The 16119-nt window shown below is 40.1% G+C and overlaps 1 long non-coding RNA gene across 1 annotated transcript in view; it reads right to left on the bottom strand.

Moving 5' to 3' along the window:
• LOC108449107 overlaps positions 1-9053 on the bottom strand; it is a 481280-nt gene extending 472227 nt beyond the window's left edge. The window contains exon 1 of the long non-coding RNA XR_001865227.1: positions 8984-9053. This is a non-coding gene — a long non-coding RNA (uncharacterized LOC108449107). The remainder of the gene's footprint in view (positions 1-8983) is intronic.
• Between the last annotated feature and the right edge of the window lie 7066 nt (positions 9054-16119).

The following is a 16119-nucleotide window of genomic DNA, read 5'->3' as shown; positions in this document are numbered from 1 at the left end:
GGATGAAGGAGAGACCATAGAAGAGCATGTTGATGAAGGGGGTGTTCATCTTGCCCTGTCATTCTGGTTCCCTTCTTATAACACATGATTAATAAATGAGGTACAAGGCTGTTTGAAAGCAGTTCACAGAAGAAACAACAGATTGGGTAAGACCAGTGTGCCCTCAAGTCCATCATCTTGTGTCTGATAATGACTACTCATAAGATACTCAGAGGAAAATGAAGAAATACTGCTGTAGACAAGTTTGACTAAATTTATATTCTGTAAAACCCCTCCTTTTTATCTCAAGCTATTTGTTTAACCTTGAGGTGCAAGGTCAAGTAAATCTTCCATGATGAATTCTGCACTGCTCATAAAGTTTTCATTTTTAGGACTCTAAAACCTTCTCCTTTTCCAGAACTTTTTTTTTGTCTACGACAGCTTAAAGTCTGGTGCAGATCAGAATGTACTCCTTATTCTTAAACTAACTCAACTATTATTTGTGGTAAGCCTCCTCATTTACAGTGGAAGCCACTATCTCAGTCTACTTATATTCTTAAGTCACTTTTTGAACAGTGTGCTGTTTCCTGAATGCATTAGCACACACAGAACTGGTAGTTGACTTATATTGTCTGTCATGCACACATTGCTGTCTGCTACAAATATGCTGCGAATTATCAACATTCCTGACTTCTTGATAAAAAATGAGGAATTAATCTAATGAATGCCAAGAGTGGTTCATGTCAAAATGCTCTTGGTGTTATGATCCATCACGTAAGATTAAACAGAGGTATCCTGTGAATCAGATTAATTTCAGTCAGTGATCATGATGCAAATTCTTTCACTGAATAGCTTTCCTCGACCTGGGCTACAGTGGCTTTCTGTGTTTGGATCTACTTGTTCTGGTCATGGTTGTATGTGCTGTTTCTGATCATATCACAACCAGCTGTGTAGTTACCAGACAAAGCAAATGCTATACACCTCCGATTGACTACAGAAATAACTGTGCCTTTCAGCAAATCAAACACAGGGCTACAGATATTAACCCTGCAAGTATCCAGCAGAAATATTTTTAATCTAAGGTGGGAGAGGATCATAAATAATTTACAAGGAGTTATGACTTTATATTATCTGAGTAATATATCTGGGGGGAAGAACTAGAATCAGTGGTGTGGGTTATTCCCCTCTGAGATGTGTAATAAATTTCTTACATTATAATCTGTTGTGAAAAATATTCTGGTTGTCATGCTCCATACACTGAAGGCATTCTAAGTGGCCTGCCACTGAGTCCCCATTGGATGATAACACTGTCCAAATTTCTCATCATTTCACACTTTCACTCCATAGCTGTGTGCTTGTTACAGCCTGCTGCTATAAAAGTGATTTTTAATGGAAAAGATCTGACAGAAACTTTATGCTTTCTTGACAAAATTTTTATTGGGCTGAATACTGGAATATTACTGACGTAGCTTTGGACAGGCAGCTATGAACTGGGGAATTGCTCTGGGAAGAAGGTGTGGAGAAAGCTTTTATTACTATCCTTACATCCCTGAAATGAAATGTCCTCAGAGCAGAGGAAGGAGCTTGAATGCTGCTATCAAAGGACAGTATGATCCCCTAGGGCTTATCACCACTTTCATTGTCAGGAAGAAGGGAAGTCACATATTTTTTCTCCAGAAGTTTAACACACCCCAAAATTTCATGACCCATTATCACCATAATACATAAATACATCTTGTAGTCACCCTAGCTGATGCTTTCAAAGTGGGAAGTGGGCAGGGACTAAAGAGTCCTGAACACATGGGCACACTCCTCTACCTCTCCCCAATGAATGTGGGATTCAGGCCCTGTTGCACCTCCTTGCCCTCAGCCACCTGGTGTTCCAATGCAGGGCTAAATCTCACACTGTAACTATGCAAACTAAAGCCAAGTGTGAAGCCAGGCAGCACCAACTGTCCTAATTACTGACAACCAAAATCCCCTCCACATCTTTGTCCTCTCTCCCCATAGCAGCATGCCCTTGCACACTTCCTTGTGCTAACAGAAGTGTTTCAGAACACCAAAGACAAGAAAAGACAAAAAAGGGGGGAAAAAAAGACCCAGAAGCCATTTTTTTCAGCAGCAGGGTTGTAGCAGTCATTGGTTAACTTGCTCAGCTGCAGTGAAATGAAGTAAACAGCAGCACCTCAAAGCAAGCAAGTTTAATGGTAGTAAAACTCCGTAACAAACCTCAGGGAGTTAAGCACAGTTGTAATCATAGTCAGTCCGACCTTCAGAAGTTCTGACTCACTCCTGCTGACTTCTGAGAAGTAGGACACTTACTTAGTTTCACCAGGAAAATTTTAATGTTGAAGTCTAACATTCAGATGCAGCCCAAAGATGTTAGGTCCGGATTTATGGAAGTATTTAAGGGCTTAAAGATGCAGATACAGACAGCAGCAGAATTTTGAAAAATGCCTAAGTACCTCATATTATGAAAATCCTCTGAAAATCACACTAGCTAGATATCTTTATCTTGAAGCTTCTAATACTGAAATGACCAAAGTTAACAGTCCCTCAACACTCCCTTGCAAATACTGCTGAAAATCTGGCCTTAAGGAGCCAAGGGCTTTTTAAAAGACTTGAGACTTTGGCTCAGACACTGAGAAGGATTTACATGGCTATAGGACATGTAGATACTTTCCTGTCTTAAATCTGGCCCTTGGTGTACATATTGCTTTTTTCCTGTTTTTTTAAATAGTTGTGCATTTCTGTAGCTAATAATGAGGTATGAAAATGCCAATGCTACTTTTGGTGGCATCTGTAAGCTGATAAAAAGATAAACACTTAAAAGAGCTTTTTGATAAAGCCAGATTGACAGTAATTGAAATTACGTGCTTAATCAAAAGTTCTGCATAAAGCAGCAGACTGTATAGAGGCCTCTCACTGTTCACTAAGTATATGTTGACCTAGTAGAAATCAGTATCTATTGAAATAAAGATTAATTAAAATTTATAAGCAGAATTTACAACTGTGAGCTGTCCCCCAGGGGGCTACCCTCTTGTATGAAAAGTGTCCTTCACCAGTAGAAATATTTCAGAAATTTCAGCTAAGAAATGAAGAGCATGCAGACCGATCCTTTAATTCAGAATATGGCCTTTTGGTCTAAAGACTTCTAACAGATCTCCTATGACTTGGAAAGGATTCACACTCCTCTCAATGTCATCGGCTCAGCTTTGCAGCATAAGGACGTCACATGGCCCTTTGATTCACTCTGTGCAGCTCGAACAGCAAGAGGACAGTCATTTATCTCAAAAATCACTTGACTACTTGATTACTTAACACAGCTTCCAAAAAAAACCCAAAAAAACCACCAACCAAACAAAAAAACAACTCAAACACCCACTTGCTAAAATCATTATTTCCCTCTTGTCTCATGAGCACTGGCACAAGCCTGTTTACCTCATGTGCTTGCCATACTGTGGATTACAGCAACACAGAATTGCTGGCAGGTATTAGAGGCACTTCTCTGTCAGTAGTCAAGCTACAGATACACTATTCAGTACCTACAAGTAAACAGGGCTGTGTTACTGCATTAAAGGACATTTAAAAGGAAATTGTCAACTGCACATTGCCCACTGAAAGAACTGAATATAAGGCTGGCTCTTGCTGCTCATAGTAGCCCTAAAAGCTGTGACAGCAACACACCATTTGCATTGTCCAGAACAAAGCCCTGCTCACTGGAATAGCAGGGAAACACAAGAAGAGATGTAACAGCATCTGATCATGTCTGAGAAGCCTTTGCTCTGTGATAGTCTTGTTACAGTACTCACTGGGTGTCAAGCCTCTTTGCTGTGAGTTAGTGGTGTGAGGTTTTATGGATACAAGTAGACCAGTGAGGCAGCAACCACTTGGACACCTGTCACCAGGAGCCCAAAGTGGTGAAAGCCCAGGGCCCAGATTTACTTTCCTGACAAACTGTGTCACAGGAGTTGCTTCATGCTGCCAGCATTTATATGTCACAGGCAGGTCTGTCTGGAAAACAAAAACTGTATTTCATCACAAACACTCAGGCTCTGACATTTGGTTCTGTTGCACAAACAAGAGGATATGAAGAACTTTCACAGAAAAATTCTGAAGCAACATGCAAGCTAAATATGTTTTTCCAGAATAGCTGAAGCAACTTCCTGGGATACAAAAGGCAAAGAAGAAAAACACACAGCACTACAAATGCAGCTGAAAGCAGTCCTGCCAAATATCCACAAACTATTGAATCAGTCACTTTGTCCCCATCAGTGTCTAAGTAGCCATTGTGTCCATGAAGAAGAAACCCAGCAAGACAGACTGCAATAAAGTTTAAAAAAAATTCAAGACCCTGTTCCAAATTATGGTAAGCAGATCTTTATGTCTGGCAGCTGTGGGCAAGAATGCCAACTAACTAGCTGTGCAGAGAAGCCTCTCTTCTTTTACTGGCTCTGGCCAGATATATCATATTGGATCTGAAGTAAACCTGGTTTTGAAAAAATTCTGATTCAGAGTCTCATCAACCCATTGGATTTGAGAGAGGATTTTCTCCTCTTCTAAACATCAACTGGAACCATTAAGAAATGTCACTTAATAGACTCAAAGGCAGTCAGGAAGAGAAACCAAGGCTAGCAAAAATCTCAGCAGCAATATAAAAAGCAAAAGAACAGCAATTCAAGGGAATTTATGTTTTCATTTATTATCATAGTACCTTTCTCTACTCAGAGGGAGATTGAAAATAAATGACATGCTCAAGTGAAATACAGAATGGATCAGGTTTTTGTGTTGTGAATATAAAATTGTGTCTGCTTTAAAGTACTCTGGGAGAACTAAAGCTTCAGATGAAATTCTGTGTTTTCATTTTCACGTGAAGATGCTGCTACAATGGCAAGAGGCTATGTACTTTGGAGATCAGAGAAGAGAGTTCTAGGGTGATTTACTTTAAATCAGTTGACTAACCCCTCACCAATCAGCCCACAGCCAGTCTACTGGCTGAGAAGTTAGCTCCATTAGAGAGTTCTGTACTGACAGGCTTAAGCTGCAAAGCACAGAGGTGTAGAACCCATGTCTTAATTCACAGATGGATCAAAAACTGCTTAAAAACATGGATTTAGACTAAACATTCCACTCAGGATCCCACCTCTGACAACAGCCAGTATGGATGATTAGGAATGTAGATGTGGGGACTTACTGTGTTTAAGAGAGTTTTCTCCTAATAATGGCCATGTAGAGTTAAAAAATCTTCTCATTAGGAGGTTACACGGGGACTGCGCTGTTTACTGGTCAGATATTAACACAAATTTCTCTAATGCCAACTCCATAGCATCCTGAGGCACCAAGATGCATGCAGCATAATTAAAACCTGGTATAGAGAAAGACTTCCTCTTGGTTTTGTCATTTCTCTTCCCAGCTAATGAGTCGTAGTCAAATCAGTCTCTTCTGAGGGCATTCAGCATTGCATGGAGCCTTTTACCACCTGGTCAGCCAGGTTAATGCACTAATTGAGGTTATTTGTGCATGTTTCACAAGCTAAACTCAACTTCACCTAAATACCAGTCTGACTGGCAAAGAGTGAAAGGGCTAAGTGGTTTGGAGGGGCGACCTCTGCTGACCTTTAGCTATGGGCCAGCTACTTTGTTACTAAGGAAGAAGCTTGAGACAGCAGGGTATGGTGTGAAGGGGCAAAAGGTCTCACACTGATTTCTCACCACTTCATAGCTTCTGTATTTGTGGCCCACACTATGGAAAACGTGGTCTCCCTCCTCCTCCTCTACTGGTTGGCTGAGTCACTCATAACCCTGTTTCTGCCTCAGAATAATAAACCTTGCCCTTTCATAGCTTGCAAATGCCCTGAAAGCCCTTCTGCTGTTGAACCAAGAGAGGTGAGTCAGAAAAGCTGTCTGAAACAGGCTGAATTTGATGGCCCTCCAAGCCCTCTGCAAGAGCCATTTTCTGGGAAAGTTGACAGGTTTTCAGAGATAATGGTGATTAATGCAATGACAATTTGTGTGTGTGGAGCTGAGTCACTGGCTCACCAGTTTCATTTGCTGCTGCTGAGCAACCACTTTCTAGAGTTGCTGAGCGTATTATGTTGTTGGAAGGTTTAGTACATGTCATCATGCCACGAACTCCTGGGTCAGCTTTGTACTGTGATAAGAAAAGGAGCAGCTCAGAAACAATCATCATAGGCCAACAAATTCAGTTTGTAATGCTCCCAGGAGAAATTAGCCTATACAGATCTCTGAGCTGCTGTGCAATGACACCTACTGAGATCCCAAAAGACAGCATTTTGGGGGATCTGTGCCCTTCTGTCACAAACTTCTATGCGTGAAAATCACAGGAAGGATTAACAATCCCTGAAACACCAACCATTAGCAAAAAAAGACTACAGACTGCTTGACTTGTGTCCAATAACCGTTAAAACCATGCTTAAAGGGATGGACATCCAAGAGACACTGTGCTCCTTAAATCCCTGCTATTTCCAGGGCAAGTCTTCCCCAGTACATATGAAATCCCACTAAGGTTTTAACTTAATCTTCCCAGGTAACTTTATATACGTCCTCTCTCCAGCTCTTCTCCACACCCCCCTCCTCTCCCCACCCAAAAAAAGCTCTTTAAAAGTTTATTTTCTTAATACAAATGACATAGATTGTTTTGAACCCACAGGCTCACTGAGTGGTCTAAATAGATGTAGATGGAATGAGCGGGGCAGCAAGATGGGGAGGTAGGCTTGCAGTAGGCTGGCAGCACCCATGTGCCACCCCTGAGCCAAACAGAACTTAGTGACTTGGGAATAAAGATCTGGTTACTCTACCATGATGCACAGCCAGCTGTGACCACTGTCAGGAAACAAGAATACATGCTGTGGGAAAAATAAAAAAGAAAACTTGCCTATCCTCAGGGCTCAGGAAGAGAAAACTGTTATTCAGAACCACTTTGTTAGCAAACCCAGAACAGCCAGAAAGAGTCAAGGATCTTTTTACTCCTATTCAAAATTTGGGTTGTATTTCACAGGAGGAAGAAGCAGAAAACAGAGGGTGAAAGCACAGATTAACTTTGACCTATCCCACATTGCATCAAAGGTTGCTTTCCTCAATTTCCATTTCAGAAGGCACCCACAGGACCAACTGAGCTTACTGCCTCATTGTGACCCTGAGATGCTGTGGCTGATTTGCAAAATAAAAAATTATGTGTCTGTGTGCAGCAGATCAATAGCAGAACTGAGGGCCCAGACCACTGCCTCCCAATCCTAGCAACAAACCACTGGCATTCTCACCGGCTTTTCCTCCTTCATGTACTTGCAGAGTTGCAAAGTCCTTGCACTGATTCACAACCATCTGTATTTAGGTATTTTTTGCCAGTGACGCCTCTTAGTGTTCCAAGCCACAAAGCTTGGAAGAAGGTATGTCTGGAGTTTCTTATGTGATGAATCAAAATCCACCCTCGTACCTCTACCAGGTAACACTGACTGGAAAGCAAATCTGGTATTTTGATATACTTGATGTGTTTGTTTTTGTAAAGCCCACACAGACAGACATGGTAAATGACAAACTGTTTTTCCACTGCTTTCTGCCAGGTAAGTAAGGCTTCCCTCTTCCTTGGTAAACAACTTGTGTTATGATCAGCATGGGACATGCATATACGAATTTTATAGCTTTGGTGATTCACTTCCAAATCTTTTGTTATTACATTAAAGCATTCACTGAAAGATATAATGGTTAATATTTGTCTTTGATATGCTTGCTTTGTCTAAATTAAAGAACAGTTTGTTGATTACAATTTCAAACTCTGCAAGTGAAACTTCACACTCCTGCAAATACATCTCCAGTTGTTATACAAATTTGTATGTTTCACACACTATACACAAAATAACCAGACATTCTGTAGCAAAAATTCACTGTCAGGTGATAACTGAGAACACAGTCCAAAGGAAGACTAAATTACTAATATAGTTAAATACACTTATCAATTATACTAAAGCTTACTGAATCCACATGTGCACGAGCAGTTCTTGAAATCAGAGTAATTTTAGAAGGATTCTAAATGAAGTTGCTTTAAGGGAGTGAGGGAGGTCACTGTCACGCTCAGTTGGAAATGGTAGCCTGAACTGCCAATCCACTGGCTGGAAATCTAAAAGCAGCAGATCCTGCAGGGCTCTGCTGTCCGGAAGAAAAGGTCTACCTCATGCCCTTGTCTTGTCACAACACCCTACACAGAAGATCTATCCCCTCGCAGATGTCAGAAGAAATTTCATCCCCATCCTCAAGCTCTGACCCTACAATGAACTTTCCTTACCTGTATCAAGTCCTCCATCACCAGATGCTGGCTGGGAATGAGATTTTAATGAGGTCTGAGCCCCTCTGTATGACAAACTGTCTTTCAAACTGTTACATGATAAATGTTATTGTCAGTGCTGTGGATTACATTCCTTAAATTACATGACAAAACCAGGCAGCATAGAAGGACGATGGTCATATCTGTCAATATGGGTGCACACAATTGATTCAGTCCTACTGCTTTTTAAAATTTCTTGTTCTAATGGGAAGGACAAGAACTTGAAACTATAAACTCCTGTTTGTCTTGCATGACTACAGATATGGGGAAAAAACCCCAAAAGATATCAGAACCAATTCATATTTGGGTGGTTGGATAATGTATATAAAAAGGCCTCTGTTTTAAATCCTTTAGTTTCATGGATGACATACATTGTTTAGACTGTAATTAGACTGGAATTGCACCTCCTACTCCCCTGACTATTCACTCACCAGCATTTGCTGTGGTTGCATTCACATTCATTTTCTACTCCCTCTCTATGGATACTTTTGGCAAGTGAATTTCCTGGCAAGGATATTATGGAAGCAGCAAGTTTTAATTTAACATCGGAGAACACAGACAGAAAGTGTCTTTAAAACTCATAAACACAAACTATGCATAGCAGAAACTTGCTTTAAAGAACTACTCTCATTATACTCTGGACTCAGTAAAGCGCTGAGGAACATACCTGTAAGCATTTTATGAAGTCCCTTTGAGTTCTCTGTTTTAATATTTTCCTGAACTGGAACCTCCATCTGGGGAGAGAAACAATACCTTGCTGTAAGTGATGTGCCTAATAAAAATGAATCAGCACAGCTTGCATTTTGATTGCCAATTACTTGCAATCAACTGCTTAGAAAAACTCGTGGATCAAGGAAATGCTTAGAAATATTCATTAAAAATAGTTGTGAACACTTTCAAGTTTATACAGAAAGAATATCTATAAACAATTCAGTTGAATATAGGAAAGAAAACTTAAAATTGTTGCCAAATAAGCCATGAGATGAGACTTCAGGTGCTTTATTAGTTTCTATTCTATCAGTGATTTACTTAGCTCTTATTGTAAGGCTACACAAACTAAAAATTCACCTTGCTGTTTGAATCTCTAACACTGCAATTAATACCACTGGCTAGTTTTGGAATATGTTACAATAAAATGTTTTATTTGAATGCATCTATATTCACCATCAAAAAACTTCATTAAGTCTCAGTTACAACTGCTACTCAGAATTGAAGTTAGGCAGAATGTATCATAAATACTGAAGGAAAAATTAAGCCTATAAAAAGCATGGCAAGTAATAGAAAGGGAAGCAAGATAAATATTCAAAGCCATTTCCATTTCATGCACACTTCTGAATGAGAGTGGAAAGTACCAAAAATGCTAAAACAGCCATTAAAAAATAACTCTGACCCTAAAATCTGGCCCTCAATCAAGCTGAAAGAACATGCTTACTCAGCGTCTTTGTTATGAGAGGATACTTAAAAGGTTCAAAGACAGAAACATTCCAGTTACAGTGAAAGCTGAGAGGCTTTGCAAACCTAATTCTCATTTGGGTCCTAAAAATCTTCCCCTGCTTCTTGAGAAGCTGGATAAAATATTAAGCACAAATTAAAAGTTAAATTGCCCGGTTGTTCCAGACACCTCTTTTTCAAAAAGCATTTTTTAAGAAATTAAAGCTTTTAAGGGAAAATTTCCTACTTCATGAGAATTGTTTCAATTCTTTTGATGAAGGACAAGAGAAAATGGAACATCTTCATGGGCCTCCTAAATCTGAAAAATAGGGTCTTTTTTCATGGAAAATTAGTACCACTCTGCTCAAGGATACGGGATAGTCTATTAAAAACACTGTCTAAGCAAACAGCTGCTAGAAGTGTGTTTAGTTCAGTGGTGTCTCCATGTGAAAGTCACCCCATCAGCTAAACTGGCAGCCTGGGCTTCCCATCTGCTGTTGCTGATTGACCAACATTTATGAAACAACCTCACTTGCATCCAGCTGCGAAAATTTTAGCTGACCTCAAGGGTATATCTCCTTTCTCTCAAAGTTACTAACAGAGATCAGCCCACCACCTATTGACCATCGATGGACAGAGAGGAATAGTTTGGTAGATGTAGGTATGGGAGCTGTGTCACTGCTTCAGAAAGGATTTATCCAATGGATGCACAGGAGGGGGTGTGTTCAGGTGTCTAGTTCAATCACAGAGTAGAGGTGAGCATGGGCAGAAAGACCAACAAAAAGTTTTTATTGCTGACTCTGAATCTTTCCATTGTCTGCTAAATGTAGAGGGTCATAGCACATTACAGTTTCTTGTCATGCTGAAATCACTGTCAAATTCAAGGCACATTTAACCACAAAAGTCAAAAAGACTTTCACTGTTGCTCCTAGTGACTTTCTAATAGTTGTCTTATAGTCTGGCACCACTTATTCTTCTATTATTATTATTATTTCTTTCCTTCTATTATTATTATTATTATTCTTATTTCTTTCCTAAGAGTAAAATATCATTTGTATTAAGTAGGTGACAAAAATGTTAACTTCTTTTAAGGAGGAGAATGAAATTAAGAAGGCAGCGAATTGGATAATGGCTGTATTATTCATAGGAATGCATACCCAATTTATATAGTGCTGCTAGTATACCATCTAAATTTTCTGGAGCTCCAGTTAAGCCCATTTAAGTAATGAAAAGAACTGCCCTACTGTGTCTGATTATTAATTTCATGGTGTGTTTTACATATCAGAAAATAAAACCATACTCCTAACTTGTATGGTCATTTTACAACAATTACTACCAAAACTTTCCAAGGTGCAAAAGTCATTCCAAACAATATTATTTCTAGATCTTATGATCAGATTTCTAAGTACTGGACAGCAACTTTGCACAAAAATATCACAGAGAGATTACATCTGCATGAAAGTATTTAACTGTCTGTCTGGAGGAGATGGAATTTTTAGTCACATTAACTAGCCCCCAAGACACAGAATTGTCTGCAAAAAATCAAGCCCTGTAAGTGCCCCTGTATTGGAAATCCATAAAAACAGGTAACAACTTTGAAAAACTTGGACATTTGAAACCCTTTAGAAAATACAGAATAACTAATAAGTAAAAAAATCGCTTCAAGTTTTTCTAACAGGATTTTAAATGAGGTTAGTCAATCTCAGTTCAAGACAACACCACTCATACTGGGAACCAATTTTGGAGAAGGGGTAACCTATGTGGTTTTGAAAGACAGTATAAGGAGAGTGAAAAATCATTAAATGATATATTAAAGCAATCTTTGTTTCTGCATTTTAGCCAGCTGAAAGCAAGCAACTCCCACATTTATCACCACGATGAAGATGTATAAGCCTGTGCAAGATAGGGTCCAATCTCATCAAGGACGCAGAAGGACTGAGAAAAAGAACTTCAGAAGGAGTGATAAGGAACTCTGCAAGTAACTCTCCATGAAACAAATTACTCCAACCACATAGGAACTCAAGCAACTGTTATTTGTATTAGTAGTATTCACACACACAAACATTTGCAACTCTATTTTCAATCCATTAGTTCTTTGCTAAGTCATATGCAATTAATTCTCTTTCTCAGCTTCTTATCCCTAGAACTACCTTTAGCATGCCATTTCTCCTCTTCCTAGCTAGCAATAGATAAAATAAATCTATTAAGTACAGTTAACGATAACATTTTGGAAAGCTTGTAACTTTCTCTACCAAATATATCACAACAGTAAAAGTGACATCCAGCAAGCAGGGGAAGAGAGAAGCTAAAGATAGGATTGATGCAGTGGGAGGTGGTTATGCAAAGAGTTGGGATCTTATCACCTGCATGTCTTGTCCATTTGACTCTGCTTAGACAGCACAAGTCCTTGTCCTTCCAGGAGGATCACAGGAAAGGGAGGTGATTTGAGGGTCAGTGCTGACACACTGCTTGCCCTTATGTTCCTCAGGGAAATGAAGTCATCAAAACTAGGGGCACAGGCACATACCTTCCTAACTGCTTAAGACTTGATATTCCTGGGTTGGTACTTTTCCCTGGCGGTAATTTCTAGACACTGAAATTGTTAAGCAGCAAGTAAGAGCAATTTTTTTGGAGTTTTGGTGGCTCAGAAGATGACCCTGGTTCTTCACATTCAGTTATCAAAAAGAAATGAGGCAGACCAAAGATAGGAAAAAAACTTTCCCCAAAATACCAGACCATATGTAAAAAGACTGTGCAGGTCCACATCTATATATAAGGAAACTGGGGAGCCAAGAAAGCAAAAATGGATATATGCCATATTTTTCTAGATCTTCTAGTGCATAGAAAGGTTCAAATTGTCAGGTTCAAATTCAGTCTTACCCACTGTCCTCAGAAAAGTGTGCCCTCACACAAGGCACAGATATGTTTCTGGCTTCCTGATTAGGATCCCTTTCCAGTACCTCAAACCCTCCCTGTCATAAATCATTTAGATTCATTTTTCGCTTGTCCCTTTCAATTACTGCTTGTGTATGCACGCAATTCTCTTATTACTTAGGTAGGGAATTATGAAAAAGGAGCTTTTAAAAATCAGAGCCAGTGTTCTCAGTCATCATCTTCCACCAGCCAGATCCCACAGCCTCCACGTTTTTTTATTGGAGCAAGGGCCACCTCCCAAGTATTGCAGCTCATCTGTGCCGGAAGGGGGATTGCTCTAGCCCTCCTTTCAGACACCCAGAATGGGAGGCTGATATAAGCAGCAACATCAGGAATGCACCTCCAAAGAAGGATTTACAGAGAAAAATCCAGCTCCACTATGTTCCTCACCCTGCCCACATAGTGCTGCCCAGCAGCTCAGGAAATACCGTACCCAGTAGTAGACCATGGACTTTGTATCGAGGTTGCCAGGCCTCAGGACAGAGGCATCTCTGACCTGGTTTTTTTGGAATGTATCTTCACTTTTTTTATCCAGAGGGTCTTGACAGAATAATAATTTTTATGAAAATTAGAGGACAGAAGAACTATCATAAAAGAGCATGGGATTAAAAATACAGATAGAGCCCATCAAGAACCTGATCATCTTAAAATAACAAGGTCACATCCCCAAATCCCCTAATTTTTGAGTGTGAAGATGGGACACAGCACCTAAGAAGGGTGATCACAGCCAATACATGAGCATAAGACAAAAAAACCCTGAAATTTTAATGCCCAGTGCCACAACCATGTGCCAAGAATCTAAATCCCCCTCCTTCTCCACCTAAGACATTTAGCCTCTGCTGCTCCTTCAACTGGGCTCCAGCTTGCCAGCAGCATGGCAATGACTGTGACTGTTTCCATCATGAGCTCTGGGGTAATTCACTGTTAGCAAAAGAGCCACAGCAGGATAGATGAGAATACAAGCTGAAAAATGTGGTGCTGCACTCAAGTGGTCCCTGCAATTGCAGCTGCCAGAGCAAGCAGGTTTAAAACAACAGTGTCACGACCGTATGGCCATCAGATGCCTTACTTTGTGCACATGGGCATCAGAAACTGCAATGCATGCTTTGAAGAATGAATTAACAAGATTCTGCCCATATTGTAGAGCCTCCAAGCATTCTCAGTCATTCCCCAGATATTGCTAGCCAAGAGAAATGAAAGGTAGGGATGACTAAAATGTAGAGGGGGAAAAAAAAATCTTAGTTATATATTAAATACTGATTAAAACTCACACTCTAGTAGTACAAGAGTGAAAGTTAAGGTCACTCAGGCTGTTAAGAAATGTGATTGTCTCGCATTTGTGCCAGGAAAACTTTAAACTAAGCAACACTACTTTGTAGAGTATTAAAGAGAGGTCGAGAATCGGATACACATGTTCATCACAAGATGAATGGATTATAAATAGACTTTTAAGACGGCAATAAAATCATTCATTACACTTTTAAAATGAAAAGATGGAGTGAAAAAAGCAACCAATGTAATAATTGCTATGAATATCCACAGCTGGCAAGCAGCTGGATTTCAAATGGGCTTTCTTTCCCAAATGCCAAGAGCACTTAATTCATTGCTGTGACTGCCTTTGTGAATTATAACTTTTGCAAACACTGTCTATTAGGGTGATATACACAGCCCCTGCACATTCTGTGCACAGCACACTGTATTAATCTGTGGAATAGCAAAACAGAGGTGCTGGCTGTGACCTACATCATCAGAGCCATCTCTACAAGCACGACATTGACAAAACATTTCATCAAAGATAAGCCCACTCCTGGAACAGTTCTGGAAACAGAAGTTGTTTGAAACAAAAGGTGACCTCTAGTAAAATTAAAACCCTGCATCCACAGTTTGGGAAAAAATACCTTATTTGTGAAGTCTGTGATTCTTCTGCATCCAACAGTCATGCATACGAGCCCATATTCCCACTTGACCTAAGAGAACAGGATTAACTCTCACCAGCCTCGATGATTTACAGTGATGTTTTCTCTCCTTGCATTAAATATCTTTCTACATTTACCGCTATAAGTATTTATCAGTGTCTGTAAATGGGAGCGGTACCGAAAATGCATCATCTTCCTTCCTTAATAGCACAAAATAAGCTCCCTGTATCTGCTGGCAAAGGTCAGTGTTGCAGCAGCAGGTACCATATCCCCAGGAGCCGAGTTCCACTGAGTGTTCTGGACAAGCAACAGAACAGATTGCTTTGGGCATCTCCAGACCTAAGGGGTCTTCAGAGTCATCTGCCACAAATAACATCACAGTAGTACTGCTGTGGCTGCAGTGCTCTAAGAAGATGGGAGCATGATAAAGTTTGCAATTACAGATCTCAAGATCTATGTCTACACTTTCCAATAAAGCTCCCCTATTCTTTCTCGGCTGTGAAGGATAATAGATTTAGCTGGCCCTGCACTGCATCAGTGCAAAGATTAGAGGAACTCTTGCCGTTCCTTCCAGTGCTAATTTCTGTGAATCTCTGGCTTTGAAACCACAACACAGAACACAGCCTTAACATTCTGAGATGAGGAGGGTTTAATAAAGCGTAGGATTTAGAGGTTCTAAGGAAAAAGCAGAACAGATCAAAGAATTACACCCTTCTACTACACAAAGTCCCTGTGGGCTGATGCAGGAAAGTTACTGCAGCTGCTGAGATGATAACTGGAGGGCAGGGCAGGCACAGGCTGTGCCTGTATTATTTCATCAGCCTCAGTAGGACTTGGGCATCTGTGTTCCACTGCAAACACCAGCGAGAGCAGCAGCTGCCTTAAAAGCTTGATTTAAAAATAGAGCATGTGCACACATTTGTAGTGTGGCAGCCTAGTATGTTCAGGAAGGATGCCAAATATAAAGCTATCTTTGAGAAATAGAAAGTCCTCAAAATAAAAAGGAGTAAAGTTAGTGAGGCATATTCTGAAATCAGTGTCTGAGTTCACATTTTGTCAGGACACTGAAAAAATCTTTTTTTTTTGATTGATACAAGCTGCCCTAAACCCAATAATTTCAGGCTTGTCCTTGGAACCTCCTAACTAGTGTCATAGTCCACCTGGCTAAAGCAATATTAATTTATCATCACTACACTCAACTGGTCATCTTTGCCCCAAACCTACTGAGTGGAACCACCATCATTTCAATAAAGAATGCCATCCCTGCAGGCACTGAACACACAGAGACACACACAGAAGCAGACAGCGTACTCTTCATTGTAGAAACAGAAGAGCTTTGTAGCATTGCCTATTACTGTCTGTGGTACTTACATATTCATTAGCACTGTACTAGGGCACCCTGTGGTCGTTTGCTTTTTCCTTGCAGGACTGTTGCTTGCATCCCCATGCTGCTGCTGAAAGAATTAAAACACAGGCAGGTTGACTTGCTCACATTCACATGAGAGAACTGCCTCAGAGTGAA

Source organism: Corvus brachyrhynchos, unplaced genomic scaffold (genome assembly GCF_000691975.1).
Source record: "Corvus brachyrhynchos isolate BGI_N302 unplaced genomic scaffold, ASM69197v1 scaffold229, whole genome shotgun sequence".
Classification (NCBI taxonomy): domain Eukaryota; kingdom Metazoa; phylum Chordata; class Aves; order Passeriformes; family Corvidae; genus Corvus; species Corvus brachyrhynchos.
The sequence above is the reverse complement of the archived record's forward strand: the minus strand, read 5'-3'. Positions and strand labels throughout refer to the sequence as shown.